At 37.5% G+C, this 7,106-nt stretch overlaps 1 pseudogene; it reads right to left on the minus strand.

The window, feature by feature from the left end:
• Nucleotides 1–2,044: 2,044 nt before the first annotated feature.
• LOC149459929 (uncharacterized) lies at nucleotides 2,045–3,277 on the minus strand (annotated as a pseudogene).
• Between the last annotated feature and the right edge of the window lie 3,829 nt (nucleotides 3,278–7,106).

The raw sequence follows: 7,106 nt of genomic DNA on the forward strand, positions 1-7,106 counted from the left end.
AGAGTATTGTTTATCCATTAAATGGTCTAGAAATGATAGAACTGAATGCTCTGAAATAGATAAGTAATTTTGGATTTGAAAATTCAGAAAGGTCTGGCAAAATAACTAAGCTTGACGATAATTTGACCATGTTGAAGGTGCCACCAAATTGTTAATAGAACCAAATACATTTTTCAAATGAGCTCCCAAAGATGCTGTGGACAAACCGCTCCCTGTCTGTCCACCTCTGATAGTAACGAACGAAAATGCAGCATTTGCGAATGAGAGTCTGCCAAAACATTGTCCTTACATGGGATAGTTAGTCTGGCTGAAAAAAGACAAACATCCATCATGTTCAACCATTAAAAAAAAAATCTATAATCCTATACTCACAGCTGATCTGGAGAAAGGCAAAAAAAAACAGCAAAGCATGATCCAATTTGCTCCTGCAGGGCAAAAAATTCCTTCCTGATCCCCCCGAGAGGCAATTGGATATTCCCTGGATCAACTTTACATATAAATGTTAGTATCCAGTTATATTCTGTGTATTTAGAAAAGAATCCAGACCTTTTTTAAAGCAATCCTTACCTGATGTGGACAAACCGCTCCCTGCTGGTCTGCCTCTGATAGTAACGAACAAAAAAGCAGCATCTGCGTATAAGAGAGTCCGCCAAAATGTTGTCCTTACCTGGGATGTAGTAAGCTTTTATCCATGTATAAAGTATTTAAAAGATAAACACTGAAAAACTAAGTGTCTAATTAGAGTAATTACTGGAGGTGACTTTGACGATAAACAGTTAATGACATATAATACACCTTTATTATCTGTTCTACAAATAATTCTTCTGTTTTTAAATTTATCACCACATATTTCCAGTGCCACAAAATCGGGAATAGCTCCAGAAAAACTATATTCTTCAAATAATTCTCTCTTTTCCACCTATCATGTCAAGCTCCTGCACACCAATGTTTTCCCCAAACTGCAGCAAAACCCATTGAACCTGCTGCATTTGTGGAAAGGCAAAATTCTTTATCTAGAATGAATTTATGTTGCCATAATGATTTACCATTAAAGTAAATATGGAATTTCTGCCATACTAATATATCCTCCCTGAGGTCAACATAATTTGAATATGTGAGTACGGAGGAGATTTTAGACCTGCAATGGATAAATATAAACACCTGAAAATATCCTACCTACAGGCAAAACAGCTGGCAAAAGCTAACAGACCTAAAAGCGACTGCATTTCTTTTAAAGGGAGCTTTTTTCTTCCTGATGAATGCAGTGAGCTGATCCTGTAATTTTTTAACTTTAACTTCAGGTAAGCTAAATTCCATAGAAATTGCATTAATGTTAATGCCTACAAATCAATACAGGTTGTCGGGAATATCGTCTTTTCATGGGCTAGTGGGACTCCAAATTGTTGGCATACTGCACAAAATGTATATAACAACTCTTGACATTTTGGCAAATTCTCACAGCCTATAAAAAGAAAATTGTCTAAATAATGTATTATGCAATTAGAACCGGCCTTTTTTGATACCACCCATTCAATGAATGTAGAGAAAGCTTCAAAATAAGAGCATGACAATGAGCACCCCATGGGGAGGCATTTGTCAAAAAGAATGTATTGTCAAAACCAAATCCTAATGAATTAAAAGATTGAGGGTGGATGGGAAGTAACCAAAAAGCAGATTTTATATCTGCTTTTGCTAATACATTGTTATCTAAAGATCAAATCTTTTCCAAAGCCTCATCAAATGATGTGTATGATACCGAGGAGCATACCTCTGGTATTTGATCATTCATCATTCCCATCATCCTACGGGAAAAGAGAAATGGTGTATTAACCCATAAAAGCCCTCTTCTTTCTTAAGAATAACCCCTAATGGGGAAATATGAAAATTTAAAAACAGTGGGCTATTAAACGGACCTTCCTTTAATTCTTTAAAAATTGTTCCCTGACGATTTCACTTAAATTATGTACTGATTTTAAATTCTCAGCCTTAAGACAACCTGAGCCTTTAAAACTCTCTTGCACAAAACCAAATTGAAATCCTTCAATTAATAGATAGGCCGTCTGTTTTGTCTGGATATTCCAGGAGCCAAGGCCATATTTTTTCCAGTTTCACCGGTGATGGAGCTTTTAAGAAAAAGCTCCCTCCTTGGTTGCTGGTTAGTTAATGCAATTTTTTTAAAACATTTAATGACAGGATGTGTTCCTGCGCAAAATGCACATTCATGTTTAAATTTACAACTATTAAGCCATTTACACTGTGAATCATTGAATGAAAAGCAAATGACTTTTTAATAACACATGTTAGCATTGAAACATGTTTGCACATGGATGATCTTTGAGGCAAAAATAGGTTTAGCCATAAACCAACATCTTTTGTGCACCAAGTTAAATTAGGGTTTACTGCTATTTTTTGCCTAAAACATTCATTGTAAAAGAACCATGAAATACTGCCAACATTTTTGTAAGCCTCTAAAATAATGTCAATGTGTTGAAATAATCCTGTACATTTTTCCAGATATTTTTCACACATTACAGTAGCGTAAATGCAAAACGCCTGTAACCAATTATTAAAATTTCTGGTAACTGGCCTATGCCTATCCTCCTCATTTTTTTCCTCTTTTTTATCACTTTTAAAAAGGAATTCTTTTGTAGATGGAAGCAGTGACAGCAAATCAATAAAATTGCCATTCCAAATTTTTTCCTTCAGACTTGCTGACAAATGAAAACCCAATGACGATAATGTGCAAGGCATAGATTCCTTTAAGGAAGTTTCAGGTATACATTGTGTTTTTTTTCTATCACTCAACTTCCTATTGACAACAGCATAGCATTAAACTCATGCACAGCCTCTTTGTGTTTGCTAGCTGCATCAATAATGCTGTGATCAGACCATACAACTGCAGTAGAATCACTATTATTGGATACATTAAACAGAACATTATTTTCCATAGCAGACTTCTTTAAATTCTTAGCTAGAGCAGATAAAGAATTAGTTAATGAGCATAGTACTGACACCTGTGATAACTCACCATTCAAAGAAGCAGGCTGCAAGGGCTGTGAAACAGCTTGAGAGCACCAGACAGAGATGCTGTAAGGTTCTTCCATTACTTCCCTGGCTGAAGGATCTTCTTTTCTACTGACAGGCAATCTGATTCTTGTTGGGGACCCAAATAAATTGCTGGTGGTCCAAAAGTTTCTGCCTGGTGTCCTGGGTTGCCATGACAACCTTCTGGGGATGTGTTCTGCCACTGAATGGCTCCTCCTAGCTCCACCCACATGACCAACTGTAGCCCTGCCCACCGCTGTCACTTTTCTGTGGAGAGATTCCCACCTAGACCTTCTGCTGGCTGTGCTGGGCAGAGAGTAGGAGTATTTTCACAGCTGATGTGCCTCCTCTTTGCTGGTCCCTTCTCCACTCCTCCTCTTCTCTAGGTGGCGCCAGCAACTTCTTCCTGGGGTGAGAGGTCTCTTCCTTCTTCCTCTTCAGAGTCTTTAGCCTGGTCGGCCTCAGTGTTGATTGCAGCACTTCCAATGGCTCCAGGGGGCTCATCGGCGGTGACAGCTGCGGCGGATGAGTCTTTTTGTGTTGATCCCAATGGTGGCAAGTCCAGGAAATTCCTCAGCCATTCTTCAGGCCCTTCCTCACTGGCAGCATCTTCATGCTCGGATTGAAACCCCTTGATCTCAGTTCTCTGCAAGAGAGAGCTATAGAGTTCTCCAGATGGTCTACCCTGATGCAATAGGCTACCGGGGGGTTCTGACAGGTCTTAAAATAGGGGTTTTCTACCTTCTAGAAATTTCTTAGCAGTCACCTGATCCACTCCTGGCCTATAAGGAAAGACCTGTCACATGTATTTTCCCTCAAGTCCATGTGAATTCTATAGTGACCAATAGGTAAAGGTCATTATTCCATGTGCAGCTGTGAAGGGAGACTTGAAACTTCCCTTGCTGCCACTGTCCCATGAAAAAAGGGTTGCCTTGAAACTGGCTATTCCCCATTCCCTTTCATTCTTTTTCTATTGGGTAATGAAGCCTCTAGAAAATTGAGTAGGTATATATATTTGTACAAATATAATTAACATATGTGATAAAGGAAAGGTGAATAGACCAAATGTAAATAATCTAAAAAATATATTCATTTTGTATGAATGAGTTTGTATTACTTGTGAAAAGCTGTTATTTTAAATAAACACTGAGCTTCAAAATAATACACTATAATGAAAAAAAAACTGTGCAATTCACTCACTACGCTGTACAATAATAAATATAAATAATAATGTTTTTAACTAAATATTCAAATATGTGTGCTTCAATATATAAACGTTTGTGAAACATATGTAAAACCAAAATATAATAGTCTCATACATATGTGTAACATGTAATATTTATTATTATTTATTTTATTACAGGTACCTATATAGAGTTGACAATTTGCGCAATGTTTTACATTTTTTTCTTGTTTTTCATTAATAATTCATCTTTAGGCAGAAAGCACACTGTTCAGGGGCTCTGGAGTTTGTCTATTAGACCCCAGGACTCTTCTCAGCACTTCTGGTGACACCTTCTAAATGAACAAACTGAAGACAGAAGTGACAAAATCCTCATCTCCATCTCTGATGTCACAGAGGGGGAGGAACAATTTAAGTTTCTCCCACTTTTCCTAGTGCATAAAATGCAACAGGATGAATTGATCTTGGGAACCCCCGGGACTGGAGAGCCCTGAAAAGGCAGTGGTTGGATGGGGGAGACCCCCTTCTGCCACCTGTAAAAGTGATCGGGTGGCTGTAGAGCTGCTCAGATCCATTTTACATAAAAGCACATCACCTGCTCTAAAACATTCTGCTGTGTACTGCAGCTGCAGCCATGATCCTGATATCTTTGTTCCCATCCAAGCATGTATATATGTACGGTGGATGGGAAGTGGCTAAGTAAATTCAATGTACTGTAGCAATGTATTGTTTTTATTTTATTTACTATTTTATTCATATGCAGGTGTGAGGTTAAAGAAACCACAAAAAAAAGTATTGCTATTTAGCCCCTTATTAACCCTTAGTAAACTCTAATCAGCCCTGATAACTTTTTCTTCCCCTTCTCCCTTTAGCTATTATTTTTGGCTTAATTTTTATTTCTATTTATTACATTATTTTTTTTATTTTGTTTGTTTTTTAATATTGCATAAAAAAATGTGCAAAACGTTTGTTCTTCATTAGTTAAGTATAAGTATTGTTCTGTACTAGATACATCCTTTTAGTGTCATTTTAAATGCCATAAATTATAAAATGTCTTTATAATACAATTACTTTTTTATATAACACTGGTCAAAAAAAACAACAACACATTTTTATACTTATTATCGTTTTGGCCCATAGGGCATGAGAGCTGAAGTGGTTAAACATGTCTGTTCTTCGAACTGCATTTACCAAAGATTTCTGTAGACTGATTAACTACAACTAATGAAGCTATGCTTAAAAGTTTAACAAAATATATAGATTTGTACCAATATATCTTATTTGTTTTTATGTAATCACCCTCTGAAATGAATCTGATTAAATAATAAAATGTTAAGGTGAAGTTCATGTGATCTCTACGTAATATCAAGTAATATCAATCTGACTAAGCCAGACTTAATAAGCACTACTGTTGCACAGCAGCTCATTACAATGTCATTGTTATATAAATTCATTACACATAAAAACGTAGATCTGATTATGTGTTCTATTTTCAGCTTTATACCTTGTAATAAGAAATAAAACTGTGTCCTAAGACTTTTGTTCAATTAAATGGTTCCCAAGATTATTACAGTTTATGATTTTTACGCTTAAAAGTATTAAACACATGGTGTGTAAATCAATGAAAAATAAATAATTTTTATGTCTCTTGAAACGCAATATGATACGTTACTAAATTAGCTTCATTATTTTAACATAACATATAGCTTTTAATTGAATTACACATTTTTTGAGTGACTCACACATTATAAGTCAATTAATAGGACCATTTGTAAAGAAGTCAAATATCAGCTATCTCATATCTACCATTGAAAAAAGTTAAAGATCCCACTGGTTTAAATCAGGAGGCAGCAGTAATAATTTCTCAATGTCCAAGATTAAAGTTAACCTTTTCTAAGGCACTAGTAATGCAATAAACCAGTTCTCAATGTTAATGAATGATTACCTTATTAAACAAGAATATAGCAAAAAAAGAGTGTTTTATTGATAAAATTATTTAATTTGTGAACAATCACAAAATGAAATATTTTAGTTTAATTAACCACTTGCCTACCAGGCACTTATACCCCCTTATTTACCAGGCCAATTTTCAGCTTTCAGCGCTGCCGCACTTTGATTGACAATTGCGCGGTCATGCAACATTGTACCAATATGAAATTTTGATCATTTTTTTCTCACAAATAGAGATTTCTTTTGGTGGTATTTAATCGCCACTGGGCGCTTTACTTTTTGCGCTATAAATAAAAAAGTGCAAAAAATTTGAAAAAAAAAAAGTTTCTTTGTTTCTATTGTAAAATTTTTCAAACAGGTATTTTTTCTCCTTCACTGATGTACGTTGATGAGGCAGCATTGATGGGCACTGATAGGCGGCACTGATGGGCACTGATAGGCAGCACTAAAGGGCACTGATAGGCAGTACTAATGAGGTGGCACGGATAGGCGGCACTGATAGACAGCACTAATGAGGTGTCACGGATAGGCGGCACTAATATGCAGCACTGATAGGCGGCACTGATAGGTGACACTGATGATGGGAACTGATAGACGGCACTGACTGGCATCACTGCTGGGCACTGACTGGCGGCACTGACTGGCACAACCCCTGGGCACTGACTGGTGGCACTGACTGGCAGCACTGCTGGGCTGCACTGGTGGGTGGCACTGGTGGGCAGCACTGGTGGGTGGGCACAGGTGGGTGGCACTGGTGGGCACAGGTGGGTGGGCACAGGTGGGTGGCACTGCTGGGCACAGGTAGGTGGCACTTCTGGGCACAGGTGTGTGACACTGCAGCGTGGCACAGGTGGGTGCACTGCTGGACACAGGTGGGTGCACTGCTGGGCACAGGTGGGTGATCTGCTGGGCACAGGTGGGTGGAGCT

This window comes from Staurois parvus, unplaced genomic scaffold (genome assembly GCF_062004578.1).
Source record: "Staurois parvus isolate SC_StPar_1 unplaced genomic scaffold, SC_StPar_1.0 ptg000243l, whole genome shotgun sequence".
Classification (NCBI taxonomy): domain Eukaryota; kingdom Metazoa; phylum Chordata; class Amphibia; order Anura; family Ranidae; genus Staurois; species Staurois parvus.